General features: G+C 54.2%; 1 protein-coding gene across 5 annotated transcripts in view; it reads right to left on the reverse strand.

Moving 5' to 3' along the window:
* RGS12 (regulator of G protein signaling 12) overlaps nt 1–18880 on the reverse strand; it is a 117941-nt gene extending 99061 nt beyond the window's left edge. For 3 of the 5 annotated variants that reach the window (XM_060106592.1, XM_060106531.1, XM_060106559.1), the window contains exon 1: nt 18814–18880. The gene's annotated coding sequence lies outside the window, so the exon portion shown is untranslated. Of the gene's footprint in view, nt 1–16839; nt 16901–18813 lie in introns of those variants that run through there. The other 2 variants (XM_060106549.1, XM_060106542.1) reach the window with 2 other exon arrangements.
* Between the last annotated feature and the right edge of the window lie 5349 nt (nt 18881–24229).

Below are 24229 nucleotides of genomic sequence, written 5' to 3' on the forward strand. Positions count from 1 at the left end.
TATACTAACTATAAATGGAGTATAATGTTTAAAAATTGTGACTCACTAAACTATACCCCTGTAACATATAATATTGTACACCAATAACATATAATATTGTACATCAACTATACTTCAATTAATTAAATAAATAAATACTTGCCCTGCAAAAAACAAAATAAAGCAAAACAAAAAGATGCAGCCTCAAGCAAAAGTTATCACAAACAGGGAACAACCATGGAAACAGAGTCTGAAAAAATCCACAATAACCCAGGGCTGGAGGACAGTCCAGGGCAGTTTCCACAGAAGGACCAGGAGATGGAGCACCACAGGAAAGCTAAGAGACCAAGAGGATGGATCCAGGAGCTACCGGGGGAAGGAAAGCACGTGGATAAATTCAGTGAGAAGCCTCTCTGTTCATCTGTCACTGCATCACCCACAGGGCAGCCAGAAAGGGTTTTCCCAAATGAGCAGGGTGTATCTGGGGTTGGATGACTTAAATTGTAGCTTATGTGGAAAACACAAAATTCTCTTTGGAGAACTTTGGAGGCAGCTGAAATTGAAGCCAGATTTTAGCATTTGGTGGGATATTTGACCTCATTTGACTTTAAAAAAAAAAAAAGAAGTGGGAAAGGAGAGAAAGAAACTGGAAGAAATAGCAGAGGGATCCAATAGCAGCTAAAACAAAGGTAAGATCCCCCCCAGTCCCACGCCCACAACTCAGGGGATGCAGGCCACCGTGCTCAGGTCCCCAGACAGAGAAAAGCACTGCGGTTTCACTGCCAAGTCTCAAGCCACAAGTTATGCCAAATTTCAGGGAATGGTTTGCAGCCAGGCTGCTTCTGCGCAAGAAACTGGTTACCACAGTGCCAGGGGACACAGCTCTGGTGATGGGTGGATGGGTGAAGGGACAGACAGATGGACAGATGGGGAATGGGGAGATGGATGGGAGAAGGTAGGGATGGATGGATGGGGAGAATGGGGAGATGGATGGGGGATGGGACGATGGATGGGGGAATAAATGGATGGATGCATGGATGGGGGATGGATAAGTGGGTGTGGGATGGGGATGAATGAATATATAAATGGATGGAGGGATGGACAGGTGGGGACTGGGGGATGGATGAATGGTGGGTGGATGGACTGACTGAATTCATTCGTGGTGGTCAGCATTTGCCCAGTGACACCTCTCTGCCTTGTTGGCCCAAAAATTAATGGACCACTTCCCAGAGCTACAGAAAGACAAGAACCTTTCAATCCAAAGGGCCCACCAAGTGCTAAGCAGGGTAAGTGAAGAAGTCCCACCAAACCTTCAGAGAGAAAGGTCTCACATGAAGGAAGAAAACCTGCCAGCAGGTGTCTGAGGACAGCAGAGCCCAGCCCTCAAGGTGCTATGGCTCCCGCACCCTTGCTGAGTAGGCACCAGGCAGGTGGAGGCCAAGGCTGGGTGCAGGTGCGGGTACACCGGCCACGCTCACCAGGCACTTACGTGAGTGAGCTGTACTATTAACCTACCCCCGGCCAGGTCTTCAGCCTGTGGCAGCTCTAAAAGGTGAAGGTACCCAGAAAAAGCAGCACGTCCAATCCGGCCATTTGGATGTGATGGTCACGCACACACAGGGAGGCGCTGAAGCAAGGCACTGCGGGTCTACAGCCACCCCTGCGCCCGCCGGCAGGAGGGGCCGGACACCCCTCAGCTGGAAGCAGAGTCCCCATCTGCCTGACTCGGGGGGTTCTTTTTATTCACCCATGACACAGCCTCCCACCCAGTGCGGGGTGGCCCCAGGAGGGCTGGGCCCCGGCCCCCATGCACACAGCAGCAGAGGCACAGACTGAATTCAACAACCAGACAGACAGACAGGTGCGCTGCGGGCGGTGCTCCAGAACCACCCTCCACCGCCTGCTGGTCGGTGGCTGGAGTCCGATACACCAGGCCAAGAGCACGTGCCACGCTCCCCCCAAATGACTTCTTGGCCTCTGGAAAAAGAAGGGAGGGCTCTTTTTAAGAGGACCTCTGGTCGGGCAGTACCTTCTGCGTGTAGAATTTTACACCCCTCTCCTGAATACCAGAGGCACTAAACTAGCTCTACTGATAGCTGCCTGTCCATGTCCGCCCCACAAACACGTAGGAAGCCTTTGCTGTGCAGGCAGTGCTGTTCTGGGAAGAGGAACAGAGACAATGGGGCTCGTCCGGGGGGAGCCTGTCCTGAAGGAGCCGTCCTGGGAAGGCCCATCCTGGGGGAGCCAACCTGGGGAGCCCATCTTGGGAGAGCCCATCCTGGGGGGCCCATCCTGGGGGAGCCCATCTTGGGGGAGTCCATCCTGGGGGCAGCCCGTCCTGGGGAGTCCACACTGGGGGGCCCACCTTCTGCCTGTGCAAAATAGCTGAGACAGAGCACAGCAGACCATTCCAGTCAAGGCCCTTGGACTGCGGAGCTGGATGCTGGGGGCCCAGCCATATCTCTCGTGTGACACTGGTCAGATGATGACCTTGCTCTTGTACAATGGAGACCACAGAGCACCTTTCCTGGGGGGCAGGCAGAAGCCAGGCTCACCCTAACTCTTCCACGGTCTGAGGAGTCACAGGGCCCGGTGGACAACATAGGACCCCACGCAGTTCCCCGAGGGCTTGAGCCCCTCACCCCTACATCAGCCTCGCCTTCACCCTCCCCTTTGGAACGTCCCTCCCAGACCACTCACTAGCCCAGATGACACGTGGTGTGCATGTGCAGCTGTGCAGGTGCGAGTTCAGGTATGCAGGTGCAGGTGTGCAGGGGGGTGCAGGTGCAGTGGGAGGTCTCCGCACTCACATCCTGTACCCACTGGAGCGGGAAGAAGGCTCAGTGAGCACCTGCTGAGCCAATAACTGTCCAGGACTTGGCCTCGCTGTCTCTAAGTGTTAGAATTTAATTACTTTAGTCCACAATGTCTAAACTTTCTAAAAAGAATAGATATGACTTTTGTAAGGAGAAAAAAAAAGTTAAATGAAGAGGGCAATGGGTTTTTCTACACGGGCCACCATCATCAGGAACACCTAATTCCCAGCTGTACAAAAATGAAGGCTGCCTTCTCTCTCCAGACCCACATCAATCCTGCCCCACGGCGGGGACAAAACAGAGGAGACCTGTGCCCTGCGGCAGGCCCCCACCACTGCTGTGGGGTCTCAGGAGACTCTGCCAGAGCTGCGATGGGGATCAGCAAGGGGGTGAGACCTCAGCAAGACCCCCTGCCCTGGTCGCACAAAAGCAAGTCCAACTGCAAGTCCAGGGCAGAAGGTGAGGCTCGCCCCATCACCACATCCATCAACAGAGGTCTGGATCAGTGCCAACTCAGAAGAGGGAAAGGGATCCGAGGAAGCCAGACATCAGAAAACTGGCGAAATCCACTCTGTTACGTTTCTTCCCTGAAATGAAGCTAGAATCCCACCCTCATCCCCTATTCCCAAAGCTCATCAGCCCTGAGCCCCTGAACCCAGCCCAACACCTCCAAGGACAGCTGGCAGCCGAACCGCCCATCAGGTGAGACACGCAGAGTTCCCAGGCACCCAAGTCCCTGCAAGCATCCAACCCAAGAGAAGCAGGGAGCCACGGTGGGCTGGATCAGGTGGCCAGCACCACGGGTCACTCTCCGCTCGGGTCACCTGCCTCTTCCAAGTACACGACCTATACCCTGAGGGTCAAGTGCCAGAGCGGACTGACACATTTCTACTTAAGGAGGGGAACAACGGGCAGGCGTTTTTCAGACCACAGGGCCAGGAACTTGTTGAGTATATGGTGTCATATGTTCATAAGCAATGCATACAGAAAGCCCCCAAACTAAAATCCAATTAGCCTAACTGCATCTAGGTGACACAAGAGAGGGGAGACATGGACCTGCCATGAGTATGACCTCCAGAGTGGCCCTGTCTTCACCCCACTTGCATTCCTCCTGCACGGCTGAGCTGTCCCCCTGGGCAAGCTCGCCTGCATCCACCTCCTCCTCTCCACACCTGCTCTAAACTCGTCATCACTGTCACCTCCTGCCACCTAACTCTCTTCCGAGCAACCCACCCACAAGAACCCGAATGTCCCCAAACGCCAACTCCTCACCTCACCTTCCGCTCCTGTTCAGGGCAGAGTCCTAGTGCATGTGATGCCACGTGAAAGCTGCTGCGTGTGAGGAAAGGTGGAAGAGATGGACAGCGCCCCGTAAAGAGACCTGCTCATTGAACATCTGGGCCTCTAGGATGTCCACGGGCACCGTCCCTCACCCTGCAGGAGCCCAAAGCAGAGAAGGGCTTATCTCAGAGAGATTTGAGGGATGGCTCTTGTTTGACGGCGTGAACACCAGTGAGATTCACAGGAGGCCCACAAAGTTTTCAAGAAAACGGCATCAGTGGAAACACTGCCAGCTTGAACTGAAAGAGTCACAGGTAGTACAAAATGAAAATTGGGCACTGGATCCCAGAAAGTCTACTGGCGGGAAGAAGGCTGAGAGAATGACTCAACTTCAAATGTGTGCTGCCTTCACGAAAAGGGAAAGAGAAGAATGAGGAGCACAGCAGGCAGAGCGAGAGCCACTATCCCCAAATCTTCAGACCCAATGAAGCGATTTCCACCATTTTCCAGGCTGGATTAAAGAGTTGCTGTGCACCTGTGACTCCTTTACGCCTTCCCTTTTCCCTCCTTTTTGAGGAGCGTCTACAGTGGTTACCCTATGTCTGTCCCAACACTGCATTACTATTCTGGGGAGGGGCTGATAGTTGGTCTTCAGTTCCGGTCTACAGATGGAGACGAAGGGCACCCCGGGAGCTGTACTCAAGCAACTACAGCCGGGGACCCTCACCCACACCTGGAGCCCGTCCGGATGACGGCCTTCTGGACTCTGAGCTGATGCCATTGTGGAGGGATCTTGGGAGCAGTGTGTTTTGTATGTGCGAGGGACATGAACCACTGGGGCCGTGGGCTGGACACAGAGAGGCAGCCTCTGAGATGGCCCCAACGATCCTGCCCCCCAGTTGTCCCACCCTCGGCAGCCCCCTCCCCCGAGTGCAGGCTCCACCTGGGGCCTCGCTTCAAATAAACCGAATATGGCAAAAGTGATGAGACGTCGCTGCCAAGACAGGCTACCCAAAGACTGCCTCCCCGCCCCCCTCGCTCAGGGAAGTCAGTGGCCAGGCTGTGAGCTGCCCTGAGAAGCAGCCCACATGGCAAACAACAACGTCTCTGGCCACCAGCCAGCAAGGTCCTGCGGCCTGCCAACAGTCACAGTGTGACCTTGGAAGTGGATCTTCTGAGGCCACCAACTGCTATGAGAGTGAGCTTAGGAGTGGCTCCTCCCCCACTGCACCCTGATCACAACCTTGTGTGAGACCTGGAACCAAGGACCCAGCTAAGCCACACCCGGGGTTCCTGACCTCAGGAGCTGGGAGGCAGAAAACACTTGCCGTTTCGGGATTTGTTGCCTGCCAGCACTAACTCATGTACCACGTGATCCAAAACACGAATGTTATCCCTTGATTTGTTACCATTCCTGCTGTAAATATACACAATACAGCGCCATATTTATTTCTAAGCAGCAATGCATGATTAAGTATTTTTCCCTCAAATCTAATCTGTGATGAGGTGATTAAGGAAATCATGCTGCATAAATCAGAGATAAACTGACCAGGAATGGGAAAAACTAGCTAATAAAAATGACTACTTTTGGATGACCACCTAATCAATCAGTCTCACAAGCTAAATATAACAGAACCATTTTACAAATGAAGAAACCGAGGCTCAGGCATCTCGCCTACAACCATGTCCGAAGACAGAGTAAGGATTCAAACTCAGGCTGACCAGTTTCAGTTTGGGCCCTTAACCACACTTTTTACTATTAGCACACGAGCAAATGCCTGTGTAGAAACTGGCCTCCCCTGAAGTATTTCTGCTAACAAAAATTATCCACCTGGTTCTCGAACAGTCTATCTCAATTCCTTGGTAGCTTCATCTCCCAAATTTGTACATTAATCTAAGTTTAGGAGGCAGGTCAGCAGCCCCTAAAATTATTAGGATGCATGGTTGTTGAATAATTTATGATAGACTGAACAGAAGAGTACCACATATAAAATGTTCCAGCTCAGCATTTTGTTATTACGCAGAGTTTTTTGCGTGGGTTTTTTTCAAAATGTCAATTCTTAGGGTCTTAACACTTTAAGCCCAGAGAAACCAAGAGGCCAGGCTGCAGGGACATGGAGCAGATGCCTGGGTTCTGGCCTCCGGGGGCACATGCCTTCCTGCTCCCAAGTCAGCCTCAGCAAGACTCAGGGCATCACGAGGCAGCCACCCATCGACTAGCGATGGAGACGAGAACTTACTAAACAGCAAAGCAGCTCTTAGAATTAGGAAATACGACAAATACAAGTAATATGGAAAGAGGAGAAAAAATAAGAAAGAGGGGAAATGAAAGACTGGCAACCTTAAGAACTTTTAAACAAATCAGGAAAATGTATACAGAATTATTACTCACAGTCTAATAACGTTAAAAGGAAATGGAATTCTGAAAATAATGTGAACTTGAAGACATACAGCTCTGTTGATGTCATACTTACCATGCAAAGAAAGTTTAAACACTAGCTTTAAACTCATCTAGTTCCAGGGATGGGACTTCCCTGGTGGTCCAGTAGCTAAGACTCCGCATTCCCAATGCAAGGGGCCCAGGTTCAATCCCTGGTCAGGGATCTAGATCCCACATGCTGCAACTAAGAGTTCACATGCCACAACTAAAGGTCCCACATGCTGCAACTAAGACCTGGCACAGCCGAATTTTAAAAAAATATGGAGAAAGGAAAAAAAAATTTTTTTAATAAATAAGAAAAACTCATCTAGCTCCATCTTCTTTCAAGAGAACACATCACGGGTGTTCTTTTTACATCACTGAACCCTCTCTAGGGGACGGGCCAAGTACACCTCAGCTGCGGAGGAAGGAGAGGGCTGCCCCCAAGGAAGGGAGACCCACAGACCCCTGCGAGCACCCGAAGCGCTCAGAACAGAAGGGCCTGTGGGAACAGGATACCTGCAGGGCAGCTTGAATATTTTATCTCTGTCCCCGGTGCCCCTGCCTACGCCAGACCTCAACCAAGCAGCCCCCTCACCAGCAGTTCTCCTTTTCTCAAAGTGTGGAGAAGAAAGTCTAGATTTAGCAGAAAAGATACTATTTTAAATTACAAAGGTCCATTTTACTGGTGCAAAAATATTACTCTATTACACCTTTCTGAGTGATTCTAATCCTTTGTAAAGTTTACATCATGAAAAATCCAAATGATAACCAGTTAAGAGCAACAAATGTGTGAGGTCTCTCTCATCTAAAAGAAATAAATAAAAGTGTAAAACACAACATTGTAAATCAACTATACTTCAATAAAACAATTAATTTTAAAAAATAAAAAAAAAATTTTTTTCAAAGGCGTAAGACCTCCGACAAGCAGAAGGCAGCATCATTTCACACCAGCTAGGCTCACACAGGCACTGAGGGGCACAGACCCTGCAGCCTGAGAGGACACAAAAGACACCTATGTTGTAACCAGGAACCCGTGTCCATAAAAGCCGTCTCCCAAGCACACGGCGGGCCCGATTGCTGGCTGACCAGGGACCCGCTGCTGCCACTTCGCCTCACTCTCCAGTGTGACGGGCGTAACAAAGATGCTGAGGTCAGTGCCTTGGGAAGTAACTTTTAAACTCCCATCACAATAAGAACACTTTCTACACAGGAAGGAATTTAAGAAAGGTCTCAACTAAGGAAAGGAGGAGCTCAGCAGAAGGCAGGCAGCCGGACATCCAGGTGGGAGATGGCAGCGTGATGGCGGCAGAGACGGGGCAGGAGACAAGCAGGGGAGAGGCTGGCTGGGCTGCCAGCACCTGCAGCGGCCGCTGCTCATACCTGCCGGCCGCACCTCCACAGCCCACCCTGCTCCAGCCCGGGATCTTCCCCAGATGCCGCCCAGGGTCCCAGTCCAAACCTCAAGGCTCACCCCGGGCAGGTCCACCTTCACCACCCATGACCTCCCTGCTCGCCCATTCATTCATTCATTCATTCAATAACTGTCCAGTGGCCTCTACAGCAGCACGGGGTAGACAACTACGATCAGGTGACCAGTGACGGTCCCGCCCAACCAGGGCCAGCCACCCTGGGGGACAAAACAGCTCAACGGGCCAGTACCATCACACACGGAAGTTGGAGGGACCCACAGGAGGGCAACCGTAGCCCTGACTCCATTTGAAAAATTGCTCTTCCCTGAACCTACCCTCTCCCCCTCCTTGGCTCAGGTGGCCCCCCGGACCCCCGAACTCCCCCAAGCCTCATCACCCCCCAGCTACCCGGCAGCCCCAGCGGAGGACACCCACACCTGGGCCACGCCTGCCATTTGCTCAGCAGCCCCTCCCCTCCCAGCCCTGGGCAGTGGTCCACATGCTACTGTGGGTGCACAGTCGGGTATGGGGGAGAAGGGGACAGGAGGCAGGTTTGAGGCGGCAGGGGAAGTGGAACAAGACAGCCATAAGGAGTGGCAGGAACGTCAGCCCAGGGTCCACCTGCCACAAGGTTAGAACACACAGAGGCCGGAAGCCCCAGAAATCCCGATTGCCCAGAAGCACCACACCAAGCAGAAGCTCGGGCGGGCCGGGCGCCCTCCCACGCTCCCACCCAGCCCCCCGCAGCCAGGGCTGAGCGGAGGGGTCCAAGAGCGGTGACACCCTACGCCTGCCATCGACAGGCAGACCCTGCCCTCGAGCTCCCGGCTTGCTCTGGGCACCAGCCTGGCCATACAGATTCCAGAAAGTAGACAGGACAAGCTGGGGCTACAACGTTTCAGGCTCTATAGCTGATGGAACTGCGGGGCTAGTTTTGATTCCAGAAACAAATTCTACAAATTGAAATACTGAAGGTTAAACCATCTCAATTTTCCATTCCTGTTGCTATTTGACTTTCCCTCTTCAGCTCTGCTTGGTATTTATTTCTGTTTGTGGTTTTTAAACCTGGGCGGGGGGGGGACTATAAATAAAGTTGCTGGATGTAGCAAATGAAAAGGAAGGCCACTCAGTTAAACCTGAATTTCAGATAAAAGACGAATAACTTTTTAGTATAACTGTGTCCCAAATATCGCACAGTTTTTATCCAGCGAATCTAACTATGAAGGGACAGCCCCCCAGTCCTGAGGCAGAAGCCGCCCCCAGAACCTGGCTGTCCCGCCACCCTCCCGGCGGCCCAGGACAGGAGGCACAGCCAGACCCTCCTCCCACCTGGCTGCCTGGTCCCCGCCTCCTCGCTCACCCCAAGGCCGGCACCGGCGGAGAACCATTCTCCTCTCCAAGAAATGGGTCTTTTCTCAGGCCTCCTACAGAACATCCCGCCACGTCCAAATCTGGTCATTCGCTACAGGAGTCAAGAGGAGGAAGCCGCAGGGTGTTGCACTGCCCTTACTGTCTTTTTCAGTGGGGCAGACGGGAACCTTTCTGTGCTCGGCATCTCTCTCAGTTACTCTCAGGGAGACAGAAATCTGCAAGCGCACAGAGTCCCAGTACCCGCCTCAGCCTACACACGGGCTCAGCCTGCACACGGGAGGGCGGCAGGCAGAGCCCTCGGAAATCAAGGCAGGACGCGTGGCCAGGCCACGTGGCAGGAGGCGCATCCCCTGCCCACGATCCCACAGGGCTCCTCAACTTCCAGGTCCAGGCAGGGTGTGGTGGGCCGCATGGTGGCCCCAAGGACATCAGGTCCTAATCCCCAGAACCTGGAAATGTGACCTTATTGGGAAAAAGGGTCTCTGCAGATGGGCTTGTGTGAAGGATTCTCAGATGAGGAGACAGTGCTGGGTTACCCAGGGGGCCCTAAATGCCATCACAAGTGTCCTATAAGAGGGAGGCAGAGGGAAGCTGAGACACAGGGGAGGCCACGTGGAGACGGAGGCAGAGACAGGAGCATAGGGGCCACGAGCAGCCACCGGGAGCCGGAAGAGGTGGGCAGGATCTCCCGACAACAGGGGCCCCCAGGGGGAGCCCAGCTGGGCCCTGCCCACACCTTGATGTGGACATCCGCCTCCAGAACAGCGAGAATAAGTCCCTGCTGGTGTAAGCCCCCCAGCTGGCAGTGCTTTGTTCCACGGCCCCAGGAAACTCACACAAGGTGGGCCCAGGAGCCCCCCATCCCGGGCCCAGCCGCCCCACCCTTGTGGTGAGGAGTGGACTGGCTGTGAAACGCTAGGTGCACACTCCGGGCAGGGCTCCAGGCCACTAGGGATGGGGCTCTGGGGAGCGCGCGGTCTGGACACCTCACGCTGCCCAAATGCCTCCAGGTAAAGTGTGTCCCAGGCCGGGCTCCTCAGGACTGCACTCAAGAGCCACGGAGTCACAGGCTGGCCCGCAGTAGGGGCTGGACACGGATGTGCCCACAGGCGCACGTCCACTCACAGCAGCCACGCTAACGGCACCAGGAACTTCCTACGGGCCACATGGTCCCCAGCACTTCATACTCGTTATTCTAGCTCATCCTCACGACAGCCTTATCATTAACCCTATTTTACAGACAGAAACTGGCACAGAAAAGCAGTCTGCCGAGGTCGAGCTAGACACCGGGGTGGGGTGAAGAGCAGGTACCGAACAGAGCCCTGCATCGAGGGAACCCACACCAGCAGGACCGCCCCCCGACCAGAGGTCAGCGGACAAAACCCTCGTCCTCACCCCTCGGTGGCTCACGTCGGACGGATGCAGCGAGGGGTGCACACCGGCCAACACGCTCCCCACACTGCTTTATGTGTCTAAGAAGACATCCTAGAAGAGCCGCCCTGGACTTCATCTCATCCAAGACTTGGTAAGGAAGAGCTTTCTCCTAGGCTGGAGTGGCTCACTCCCCAATTACTTGATTCTCTAGATGAGAAACAAGTAAACCCCAAAGGTCAACGCCTGGCTACTAACCAAAGTGCCAGGAGGTCCGTCAGTGAAGTGAAAGCCTCATGCATCCACCTGTGCTGCTGTATCAAGTTCCGACCAGGTACAAAATATACAAACCAACTCTTTGAAGAGCTATGAAAGCAGGCAGAAACCGGAGGGGAGTTATCCTCTACAAGAAGAGGGGTGCACTGGGTAAGGTGTGTGTTTGTACACATCTGGAGCTCAGGTAGAAGCTGCAATCCTCCAGTTTCTAGTCACAGGATGGAGTCTGGGCATGGCAGGTGGCTGGAAAGTGAGCGGAACATCTCAGTGTCTCAGACAGGAGGTAGCTGGGGAGAGAGGAAGCCCTGAAATCTGCTGGTAAACTCTGCCCAGGCCCTCGGCCAGCCCCTGAGCAGCCTGCGCACAGAGAGCCTCCGAGGAGGAAGCCAGAGTCCAAGCACAGCAGCAGACGTGATACAGAGAGGTCAGTGTGAGTCCCAACAAATCAACACTCTTCAGAAAAAAGCACCACTAGTGGATCATCCACAATGTCCAGTACACAATCAAATATTACTAGATGTTCACAGAAACAAGAAGGTGTGACCCACAGTCAAGAGACAAAGAAGCCAGTGGGAACTGATCCTGGGATAACCTAGGAGTTGAAATTAGCAGATCAGAACTTTAAGGCCACTAATACAGTGTGTTCAAGGACTTAACGGAAGATACAGTCAAATAAACAGGTGGCCTATCTCAGTAGAGAAATGGAAACTATAGTAAAGAAGCCAGTGGAAACCCTAGAAATAAAAACTACAGTAACTGGGCTTCCCCTGGTGGCGCAGTGGTTGAGAGTCCGCCTGCCGATGCCGGGGATACGGGTTCGTGCCCCGGTCTGGGAGGATCCCACATGCCGCGGAGTGGCTTGGCCCATGAGCCATGGCCGTTGAGCCTGCGTGTCCGGAGGCTGTGCTCCGCAACGGGAGAGGCCACAACAGTGAGAGGCCCACATACCGCAAAAAAAAAAAAAAAAAAAAAACTACAGTAACTGAAATTTTAAAACTCATTGAATGAAATGGACTTAATTTAGACTGGAGATGGAAGAAAAGGAGATGAGAAAGAGAAAAAAATTTTAAATTAGAACAGGGCCTAAATGCCCTGTGGGACAATAACAAACATCAACCATACATGTAATAGGAGTACCAGAAGGAGAGGAGAACAAATGGGGCAGAAAAAATATCTGAATGAACAATGACCACATTTTCCCCAAATTTGGTAAAAAATTATAAACTTATTTATCCAAGAAGCTCCACAAACCCTGAGCAGGACAAATACAAAGAAAACCCTCATAAGCACATCACAGTCCAAATGCTGGAAGTCAAAGGCAAAGACGCCACGTGACACATGGGGACAAGGCGGCGATGGCGAGGCTGACACCTACACAACAGCAGCCGGAAGACAAAGCGAACCAGAGGGCTGGGAAGGAGAAACCGGAATTCTACAGCCGGATCTTTAAAATTCTAAAGATCCTTTAAAACTGAAGGAAAATGAAGGCAGTTCAGATAAACCAAAATTGGGAGAATCTGTCACCAACAGGCAAGAAATGCTAAAGGAGGTGTTTCAAGCTGAAGAGAAAGCATACCAGATGGAAACTCAAATCTACGAGAGGGAATGAAGCACAACAGAAATGGTGAATGTGCGGGTAAATGTTTTGACATATTATTTTCCTTCTCTTAATTTCTTTAAAATACATATGACTTTTTAAAGCAAAAATTATAACAGTGTGTTGTATGGTTTATAACATATGTAGATACAAGACGAATGACAACAAATAGCTCAAAGGGAGGATAAATGGAATTACTATTATAAAATTCTTAACATTTTTTCTAAAGTGTTACACAATTAACTCTAAACAGACTGCAGTAAGTTAGTATACATATTTTAGACTACTAAAAATTAATGCAAAGAGGTACAGCCAAAAAGCCAAGACAGGAATTAAGATGGAATACTAGAAAATATGTGTGTATATTTACTATAGATAAATACACATCTGGTACATGCAATACATAGATACAAACATGTACATACCTTTGTGTATGTACACACATATATGCATGCATTCAATTAACCCAAAACAAGACAGGAGAGGAAAAACAGCAACAACACCAAAAAATAGGGCAAACAGAAAACAAGTGGAGACACAAATCAGCCCTATTAATAGTCACATGGAACGGAAATGAAAAGCTACGACAAAGGAGTGAGGAGCGGGTGGAGTCAAGGTGAGACAAGAAGGCCCAGACGTGGACAGTCGTCACAGGCCGTCCCAGGTGAGTGACAGTACCTGGGCGTTCACTATATTCTTCTGTTTACTCTGTATCTATTCAAATAATTTCTATAATGAACACTTTCTAAAAATTGGTATTAAGAGTGTTCCAAATATTATTTATGCCCCTTCCCCCCCAAAACTGCTTTGGAAAAGTTTGTGTTTGTTATTTGTTTATTTATTAGCTAATAAAAATCTTCAATTTGGGGGAAATTAAAACACTAAAAATGGAAATGGAAAAAACACTCACATTCAAAAGCAGAAAGTATGAAATGGGCTTTATGAGAAGCTAACTTTGAATGTCAGCATACAAACAGGCTGAGAGTAAAAGGATGGAAAAGCCATAAGGTGCAGACAGTAAACATGGACAGCTGGGGGAGCGTATCAGTGTCACATAAATGGGCTTCAAAACAAAAGCTCTGTTCATCAGGAAGACAAATCATCCCAAAAGTGTACAAGCCTAATAACAGGGCTTCAGATATATAAAGCAAAACCTGAAAGAACCCAAGGCAGAAATAAACAATCCACAGTCAACGATGGAGATTTTAACACTTTTCTCAACAATTATTAGAATGACCAGAATCCCTACCCCCCAAAAAATCAGTAATATAGGAGATCTGAACACCAGTTTCTTCTTTGTGCCAGCCACAATTTTAGGTGTTTGAATTTGGCCATGAATAATACTGAGGACAAAAAAAATCCTTGTTCTCAAGGGACTTCCCTGGTGGTGCAATGGTTAAGAATCCACCTGCCAATGCAGGGGACATGGGTTCGAGCCCTGGTCTGGGAAGATCCCACATGCCGCAGAGCAACTAAGCCCGTGCACCACGACTAACAAGCCTGCGCTCTAGAGCCCGTGAACCACAGCTACTGATCCCGTGTGCTGCAACTACTGAAGCCCGCACACCTAGAGCCCGTGCTCTGCAACAAGAGAAGCCACCGCAATGAAAAGCCCATGCACCACAACGAAGAGTAGCCCCCGCTCACCACAGCTAGAGAAAGCCAGCACGCAGCAACAAAGACCCAACGTGGCCCAAAATAAATAAATTTATTTAAAAAAAGAAAATCTTTGTTCTCATGAAGGATATAGTCTAGTAAAAAATAGGGGGGAAAAAAGAAAGATAAGAAGACAGAATAAAAACTCAAAGTATCATTAATTATTACCTTCTAAGAGATAAATAGGAAAGGAAAATTGAAATAAAAAAGAACTATTGAACAATAAAAGGCATAACAGAAATAAAACAATTAACAGAAGAGTCAGAAGACAATGCAAAGCAATCTCCCAAGAGCAGAACAAACATCAAAGAGATCAACAAGAGGAGAAGGAAGATCAGGGATTAGAAGGTCAGCCCAGGAGTTCCAGCCTCCAAATAAAAGGAGTTCCAGAGAGACACAAAACCGAAGGAAAGAAAACTAAGAATAACACAAAACGTCAGGCCTGGGGCTTCCCTGGTGGCTCAGTGGTTGAGAGTCCACCTGCCAATGCAGAGGACACGGGTTCATGTCCCAGTCCGGGAAGATCCCACATGCCGCGGAGTGGCTGGGCCCGTGAGCCATGGCCACTGAGCCTGCGCGTCCGGAGCCTGTGCTCCGCAGCGGGAGAGGCCACAACAGTGAGAGGACCACGTACCTCAAAAACAAAACAAACAAACAAACAAACAAAAAAGTCAGGTCTGGGGTGAGGGGGGCCACCTGGCCCAGGACAGTGATGAGAACGTACATCATCAACTGATAGTTCAGAACATGGGGAACAAGAGAAGCTCCTGTGGGGCCAGATCACACACAGAGACCTGAAATCACCATGGCATCGGCTTCCACCAGTGCCGGAAACTACAAACAGTGAAGCAACATCTTCAAAATTCTGAGAAAATAATTTTCAGTAGAATTCTATACCCAGCTAAACTAAAAGTTAACTGAAGAGTGAAACAAAGATACTTTCAGAATCAAGGGCAAAAGAAAAATCTAGCTAATGTTTCTTAGTTATCATGAATATGCACTCAACAGAATAAGCAGTGAGCCAGACAGAGAATAGACGTCCCGAGCGTGGGGACACGGGAGCGCAGGCGTGCAGGTCCCATGGGGACCAGGACAGAGTGGGGCAGGAAGCGGGATGCCAGGAGCGAAGTCCCCAACAACAAGGGCCACCACAAGAGAGGTGTGGCAGGGCACGTGCTGGGGTGAGAAGAGAGAGGTTGACAGGGGAGCAACAGGGTTGGGTGAGAAAGGAGTTGTGCTCAGGTACCGTGTGGTTCAGTAACCAACACGTGAGCAGTGGACACCAGTCTAACCAAAAGAAGGTGATGTGACGAAGCTGGGAAATGGAGGAAGAGGAAGCAGTGATGCAGCAGAGGGGAGAAACAGCCCTCCCTCACACCTTCGAAAGAAATCAAATACACACATTTTAAGACTAGCAGCTTAAATGGGCAGTAAATGCCTGAGAAAATAGGATGCCTGAGATGACTGCCCCTTGGAGATGGGGACAAGCAGGACAGGAGAGTACCTGCTGTTTGATTCTTTAATCAGTAGCCTTAGCTCTTCATCTGGTGTCCTAGAAGGATGGCCACTGTCAAGGGACAAAAATGGTGCAGCATGGTGTGTGTAAAAAACAAAAACCAAGGAAGGAGACACATCGGGATATCACCTGATTACAGGGTTGGGGACAGTAAGGCCACAGGATAAGAGAGGAAAGAAAGCAGAAAGGACAAACTAGGCATTTTACTTGCCTGGAGTACATGATCTCGGGGATGAATCTGGTGAATCCCCAAAAACCGCAGGTAAACTTGTGTCTGTATTAAAATTGCACGTGCACGTGGGTTAAGTGTACTTCTGAGGACTGACTACAGCTCTTGTCAGATGGCTAAAGGAGCTGGTAACCACCACCCCCAAAAGTAAGAATGAGTGATCTGCCAGACTGGAACGCCAAGCAAAGCTCATCTTCTCTCCCGGGACAGCTGCGGCCTCTCCTCCGGCGCACAGCAGGGGACACCGCGAGGCCCTTCTGGACGCAGGAGCGGCAGCGCCCAGTCGGGGAAGGTGTACGAGATGGCTGCTCCCCAGCCCAGGACAGGAGAGACCACAGCCCTTCCAAAAGTAGTCAGGGTGGTCCGCAACGACATCGGGTCCGAGGCCCTGGAACTGTGAATGTCACCTTATAAGCAACAGGGACTTGGCAGGTGGGATTACATTAAAGAGCCCTTGCTGGGAGAGGACCCTGGGTTCCACACGCAGGTGCGACCACAGGTGTCCTCAGGGGAGGGAGGCAGAGGGAGGTGTGAAGACAGGACACAAGGACGGAAGCAGGGGCGCCAGGGCAGTGTGACATGGGGCCCAGGGCCGAGGTGTGTGGGACAGCCTCCAGAACTGCGAGGGGTACATTTCTGCTCTTTAAGCCACTAAACTGGTGGTAATTTGTTACAGCGGTCACGGGAAACGCATACACGTGCTAACCAGAAAGTAAAAGGTTTATGGGAATTCCACCAAATTCAAAGAAAATGTAAGACTCCCTGGCTTCGCTGTGTTTTGTGTACTTGCTACACAGCATGTGTTAAGTCTTCACTAACACTGTTTTCTCCTTCATCCTGATCCTTTTGCTTGGCCCGTTTCAGACAAAGACAAGTGTCAAGAGACAATATAATCAGAACGCAAACATGCTCTCACCTCTGCTGTGGGAGATGCAGGCGGGCGGCATGGGCCACTCCTTCCACTGGGCAGGCAGCCTTGACCGCCCTCACCTCCCCCGCCTCCGGGCCAGCTGGCCCCTCCGCCAGGGCCACACTGGTCCTGGCCTCCCAGCCCGCAGCTGTCCTCTGCCTGGCCACTGGCCCCTTCCTCTCAGATGCCCTCCTTCTAGAATGAGGGGGAAGGAGGCCTGCCCTTGACCCCGGGGCGCAGCAGTGTCCAGGCCCGCTCCTCTCGGCTGCACAGGCCCACTCAGTGCCTGCCTCTCACCTCCTGACCCTGCACAGGACACTGCCACCCAGCACCCGCCCACAGGTCAGCTCCACACGTCCGTCCAGCCCAGGTCCTCCTCTGCCCATCCCGGCCCACAGGCGGTCATGCAGCGCCTCGGCTGTGGGCGCCTCAGCGATGGGCTGTCCCCATCTGAGGAGCATCCCTGAAGCCCAGGTCCTGTGCCGGCCACCTCTCGCCCATTATCTCCAGGCCTCAAGGCCACTGGGTCGGAAGGCATTCTGAGGAAACCTCACGCTGTGGCCATTATGTTTCCAAAGTAAAACTTCAGATATATTCTCTCCACTCACCGCCCTCTCCCCACTGCCTGCTTGGGCTCCTGCATCAGACCTGGGTGCGGGGGGGGCGCTCTGGGAAAGCGGCGCCTTGCCCGCAGGCCTCACTGTCCCGCCTGCAGGTCCCCCGGCCTCACAACGGCCCATCCCATCACAGCATGTGAAAGTAACGGACACTGACCACACGGATCCACTCACAACCCTGAGCAGCCTCACAGGCAGGTCCCGTTACACACCCAACCCAGCAATGGAGAAACTGAGGCACAGAGAGGGTGGTCACCTGCCCAAGGGCTCTGTCTACACTCACAACTCTGGGCTGCTCTCTGTCTACACCCACAACTCTGGGCCACTCTGTCTACACTCACAACTCTGGGCCACTCTGTCTACACCCAAAACTCTGGGCTGCTCTCTGTCTACACCCACAACTCTGGGCCGCTCTGTCTACACCCACAACTCTGGGCCACTCTGTCTACACTCACAACTCTGGGCCACTCTGTCTACACCCAAAACTCTGGGCTGCTCTCTGTCTACACCCACAACTCTGGGCCGCTCTGTCTACACCCACAACTCTGGGCCACTCTGTCTACACTCACAACTCTGGGCCACTATGTCTACACCCAAAACTCTGGGCTGCTCTCTGTCTACACCCACAACTCTGGGCCACTCTGTCTACACTCACAACTCTGGGCCACTCTGTCTACACCCACAACTCTGGGCCGCTCTGTCTACACCCACAACTCTGGGCCACTCTGTCTACACTCACAACTCTGGGCCACTATGTCTACACCCAAAACTCTGGGCTGCTCTCTGTCTACACCCACAACTCTGGACCACTCTGTCTACACCCACAACTCTGGGCCGCTCTGTCTACACCCACAACTCTGGGCCTCCCAGTCTCACCCCTCCACCCCTGAGCTGCAGCATGGAGTCTGCACCGGGAAGCCGGCACGGCACTGCACTGCGTTGCTGCAGTGGATTTCCAGAGTTGGGGTCTCTGGAGGCGGCCTCTGGCCAAACAATGCGGCCGCCCGTGAGATCGGACAGGAAACTCGGGAGCCGTGCGGACTCGGCCCGGGGCGCGCGGGCTCGGCCGCCGTCCGAGCGAACGCGGTGGGCACTGCAGGCCCGCGGCTCGGCCCGGCCCCGACCCCCGGCCCTCCTGTCCCGCCAAGGGCCGGCCCCGCGGCGGCCCCACAACCCGGCCGGAGTCGGGCCTGGGAACAAAAGGAGGGCGGCGGCGGCGGCCGGGCGGCCCCGACCCTGAGGAGCCGGCCGCCCCCAGCACCCTCCGCTCCGCTGGGCGGGGCGGACCGCGGAGGGCGCGAGCGCGCGCCCAGAGAAGAAAGAAAGCGGAGGCGGGGCGGCCAGCGCCCGGCCCGCAACCTACCGGCCGCTCGCTCTCCGGCCGCGATCCGCTCCGCCCGCGCGCCCAACGGTCGCCTCCGCTGTCTCCCAGGGCCGAGGGGCGGGGCCGGGAGAGGGCGGGGCCGCAGAGAGGGGCGGGGTCGATGGGGGGCGAAACCAGCGCGTGGGCGGGGCCTAAGGGGCTCTTTGGGGGCGGGGCCCATGCGGGAGGGACCGGTGAGGGGGCGGGGCCGGGTAGGGGAGGGGCTGATGGGGCGGGGTCGAGGGAGGGATGGGACCCCCCTGGGGGCGGGGCCTTGGGAGGAGCGGGACCTCCAGGAGGGAGGTGGGGCGGGGTCGTGGCCTCCAAGGGCGTGGGAGGCTCTCAGCATGGGGCCGGAGTGCTTGGTCTATGGAGCTGGGACGAGGAGTCCAGTGGACGGGATGGGGGGCGGCGCTTCCACGGGACAAGGGAAGAAGGAGACGAGGAACGGATCTTGAGGGGGCGGATCTTGAGGGGCGGGGACCCCCGGACAGGGGCGGGACTTCCGCTACCCGCGAGACGTGGCGGGTCCTTCTCTGGCCGTGGGTTCCCTGCGCCGTCGTCCCGTGTCCCCTCCCGCACAGGGTTCTCTCCCGCGCCCTCCCCGCCCCCCGGTCCCGGGAGGTGCGTTGAGACTTCCTCCGCGCCCCGCGTCTCGAGGACCCCGCCCCCTCCTCTAGACTGCCTTCCGCGACCTTGGATGATCATCAGACCGTATTCCACCAGGAAATCGCTTTATTTTTGCGGAAGGGAGTGTGGTGTCCCCCGCGGATCACAGCTGCCCCCTAGTCCCCCAACAAGGGGCAGAGGCCAGTCAGGCCAGGCAGGTGCCCAGCACGACCCAGGCTGCCCTGGTGGTCCCCAGGGCGCCTGCTCCCCTCCCACCTGTCCAGACACTGGGCCTTGTGCCCGGGAAGACCGTCCAGGGTTGGCTCTCCTCCCCTCCGGTTGTCTTCTTCCTCAGCGGTCACTACTCTGGAAATCCCATTCCCGTTAGTCATAGTGACCGGCCAGAGTATTTTCAGGAAACAGTCTGCTGGGCATTTATTGTACAAGCTAAGTGTGGGAAAAAATCAAGCCCAGGACTCCTGACTAGTCAGGCCTTGACTTTCAGTTATGCAGCCAGCACCCAAACCTGGCTGGAGCCTACTGGGTTGTATATTAAATCATCGTGACAAATACACCAACCATCACACTTCAAGCCCCTCGGCTGACTGTGAAAAATCAGAAAATCTTAAGTTATGCTTCATATTCCCTTCAGTGCTCCCAAAAGGGCAGCGAAAGACAAATTTCTCACTACCTGACATGTTGTCAAGATGCATCTTCCCCTTATGTTTGCAAATGAAATAGCTCGATAGCATCTGGGGATGTGGACCTGTGTTGGCAGAAGTGTGCTGGCCATCAGAAGGGCTGCCGTGCTCTGCTGAGAGCAGGTAGTGGTGAGATCTCGGGCACTGGGGCCAACGGTCTCTACAACAGCACAGCTACAGACTGTGTCCCCCCCAAAACTTCACATGTTGAAGCCTATTCTCCAATGTGATGGTATTTGGAGGTGATGAGGTCATAAGAGTGGAGACCCCTGAACGTGATTAGTACCTTTGTAAGAGAGACCCCAGAGAGCTCCCTCACCCGATGGGCCATGTGAGAACACAGACCAAAGACACTGTGAACCAGGAAGCAAGTCCTCACCAGACACTGAATTTGCCCACACCTGGATCTTGGACTGCTAGCCTCCAACGTGCAAGAAATAAATTTCTGTTGTTTCTGAGCCACCAGTCTGTAGTATTATTGGGGTAGCAGTTAACAGGGCGAATGTAGGGTCTTCCACGTGGTGTCTAGATTTGCTCGGCCCTACCTGTGCTCTGAGCCAGCAGAGAGCACTGGACGCCTCTTATCTTGTCAGTTCAGGTTGCTATGACAGATACCATGGACTGGGGGTCTTAGACGGCAAATGTTTATTTCTCACAGTTCTGGAGCCTGGCGTTCCAAGATCAAGGTGGGGACAGATCCCTGGTCTGGTGAGCGCCCTCTTCCTAGTTTGCAGATGGCTGTCTTCTTAGCACAGAGAGAAGACAAAAGCTCACTCATGTCTCTTCCTATAAGGGCACTAATCCCATCACAGGCACTCATCACAGGCAAGGCCACTGTGAGTCTAGCCCCCTGGCAGGCCCTGCACAGGTCACCACTAAGTGGGGGGAGGGTGCTGGGAGCTGACGCAGTGCCACGCAGCCCCTCCCCGCACCCTGAGCCATTGCCAGAAGTCCGGCGGGCACACACTGCCAGGCTGCTCTCCCCAGCCTGCGTCTGCTGTACCATCCCTGCTCAGAATCTCCCGGGGACCCCACCGTCTGCAGGAAGAAATCCACTGTCTGAGTCCAAGGCTGGCATTCCAGGCTCCCCTCCACAAGACCCCTTCCTGCCTTGCAAGAAGTCAAGAGGACGGGACCTTGGGCCTTTCAGCCAGGCGCCCTTGGTGTAGCCAGACACAAGGCCAGATCAGAGCTCCAGTGGTCAAGCAACTAGCGTGGTCCAAGGTCCTCTCCACCCTCCTGAGCTGGTGCTCCTCCCGCCTGCCTGTCCTTGGCCGGCCTGCTGGGAAGCAGCTCCCACACGCATCACCTGTCACACCCCGCCTCCACCCCACACACCCCTCCCATGCACCCACCAGACCCATACACCCACCTGCCACTGTCCCAACATTCTGTAAAGGGGCCAAGTTCAGGTCTGTCCCACACCCCGCAAACCACCCCCCTCTACCCTGGAGCTCCTGGACAGGAAGGAGCATCAGAAGGGTGGGAGTGCCCACGCATACCAGGCACGTGCTAGGCTTGGGGACACAATATCCAGGACAGGAGAGGCTCCAGGAACTCCAGGTGGACCAGCCCAGCGGGTGCCATGGCCCATGGGGGCCGTCCAGCAGAGAGGCCTGCAGGGCCACTTCAGGAGGAGTTGGGGAACTACGTCCAGGATACTGGGCAGCTGTGTTTCCAGAAGAGCCCTTGGCTGGGTGGAGGGACAATGGAAAGGGGCAGTGGTGGTGATGCTGGGGAGTGGGGACAGTGCCCCGGCCTTGGGGAGGGACAGGGCCCTGGGGAAGGAGCAGCAGTGGGTGTGAGAGACTGGAGGCTGTGGTGTGGGCAGGGGAGGGGCAGGGGCCCTGGGCCAAGACCCAAGGGGCAAGGCTGGTGTGGAGCCCAGCGGGTTAGGGCAGCTGGGGGACCCCAGCAAGTTAGACGTGGGGCTGAGCACCCCCAGCTCGGGCCCTGCTCACACGCTGTCCCCACCTGAAGTCCCCAAGTGGCCCCTCGTGAGCCCCTCCCTTGCAGGCAGGCAAGCCGACCAGCCCCGAAGGTCTGCAGAACCCACCCTCCACGCCCTGTGTTTTGGAATTCATCAGGATCAGTGAACAGATGAAATAAATCAAGTGAAGCACTATGTTGTTTTTAACCAGAACACATGAAATTAATTAAATAGAGCATATTGTCACTAAATAGAACTTGTATTAATTAGAAACATTGTTACCAAATAGAGTGTGCACTAATGAAACAGACCATTTTGTTACAGAAACAGAACATATAATCAACCTGAACACACTGGGGGCCCCCGAGAAGGATCGCGGGGCTGCTGGTGGTCTGGGGACTGGAGGCCTGGCCTCGGCCAAGTTCACGGAGCAGGAAAGGGAGGCCCCTGCACAGCGTGAATGTCCCCTCCTGGGCAGTCCCCACTTTGAAATGTCTCTTCTCCACCGACCGCCTAAACACACTGGAACAGAACCCTTCCTGCTGGAAAAATACCTACGGGGGGACAATGTATGTCAGGAGATTGTGTTTTCCTCCACGGGAAATCGACAAGAAATAAATCAGAAACACCTCCTCAAAACAGTTAAACGACTGGGGAGTAATTTCTGAACGTTGCACTTTGAGTCCCACAGCGATTCCGAGACGGCTCAGCGGTGGCCTCGGTGAGCAGTCAGTGTCCGGAACTCACCTTTAGGACCAGGACTTGGAAAGGACGAGGATCCCTTTTCGAATGGCGAAGTCCCCGTTCTGATCCCTCTCTGTGGTGTGCACGAGCCCATGCTCCTGGCGCAGCGAGGCCGCATCCTGGGGGGCCTCAGGGCCTGTGCAGAATTCCCCTGGGCAGGATGAGCACCGGGTCAGGGCGCCTCTGGGCGCGGGCACCCCGGGTGCTTCCCCGGCCTGGCCTCTCTACTCCGCCGGCCCCGCTTCTGCCCCTTCACAGCCATGGGTGAGGACCCGGGCTCCCGGAGACGGTGCCAAGCCTTCTCCAGGGTGCGGCACCGGGCTGGGCCTCCAGCCTTGGGGCGCGCTGCCCTTTGTGCCTCCTGAGCTGCTCTGAGCTTCGGGAGTGCTCGGTACGCGCCCGCCGTGGCCCCGCAGGGCGCCCAGAGGAGCCGGAGCGCGGCCACGGGGCGCGCGCTGCTGTTCCCGCTGTTCCCCGGGAGGAATGTCGTGAGGCCGGCAGGGTCGCCCTGTCCGTCATGCGCGCTCCTCTATCTGGGACCCAGACACCCTCGGACCCACGCCACCGAGCTCAGCTCCAGGGCAGGTGGGGGACAGGCGCGCTTCTCAGGACAGCTTCCTTCTCAGGCCGCACGAGCCCCGCGTGGGATCAGGGCGCCAGGACGCTCACACTAGCCGAGGAACAAGGCCCAGCGGGCCGCACGCCTGCCTGTAAGGCCGCCCACGTCCACCTCCAGGGACGACAAAGCCCCAGGGTAACCTCTCAGTAAGGACCCGGAGCCTCCCACCCCGCTCCCCACCCCGTGCTGGCGCCCCTCGGACGGGTGCTTCCTGCGTTTTCTAGGGAGACAACAGGGGTTCTGCATGGGGAATTTTTTGGCATCACCTAGTCAGCCGGCCTCATGGAGTGGGTATTATTAGTATTATCCCAACTGTCAGGTGATGAGACCGAGCAGGAAGGAAAGACCCCAGCCCCACCAGGGGCAGGCCAGAGCCAGGGTCCATCGGCATTCAGGCGACAGTGTGACAGCTGTGATGGATGAGTAAGGGGACGGGGAAGTGCAGAGGGGGAGCTTACAAAGGCAAGACAGCCGGACCGCTTGCCCACCGGAGGGAGTGGAGAAGGGTTTGAGGAGAGATTCTTTGGGGTGTCCTGCTGCGGGTCCCACGCAGCATGGGGGAGACTTGATGCCTCCTCCACATCCAGGAGTCACTCTGTGTCCTGCGGCCCCTGCAGATGAGGCACTGGAGACCCGGGAGGCATCCTGGGCCACCAAGCCCATCCCACACCCTGACAAGGATGCCCAGGAATCCCGTGGACCATGCGTGGTGCCAGCATCACTGTCCTGTCTGCCTGCCACCCCAAGAGGCAGAGGGCCCACAGCAAGGACAGGAGTGAACCCTGATTCCTGAGGGCTGAGGAAGGAGGGGGT

This window comes from Mesoplodon densirostris, chromosome 1 (assembly GCF_025265405.1).
Source record: "Mesoplodon densirostris isolate mMesDen1 chromosome 1, mMesDen1 primary haplotype, whole genome shotgun sequence".
Taxonomy (NCBI): Eukaryota; Metazoa; Chordata; class Mammalia; order Artiodactyla; family Ziphiidae; genus Mesoplodon; species Mesoplodon densirostris.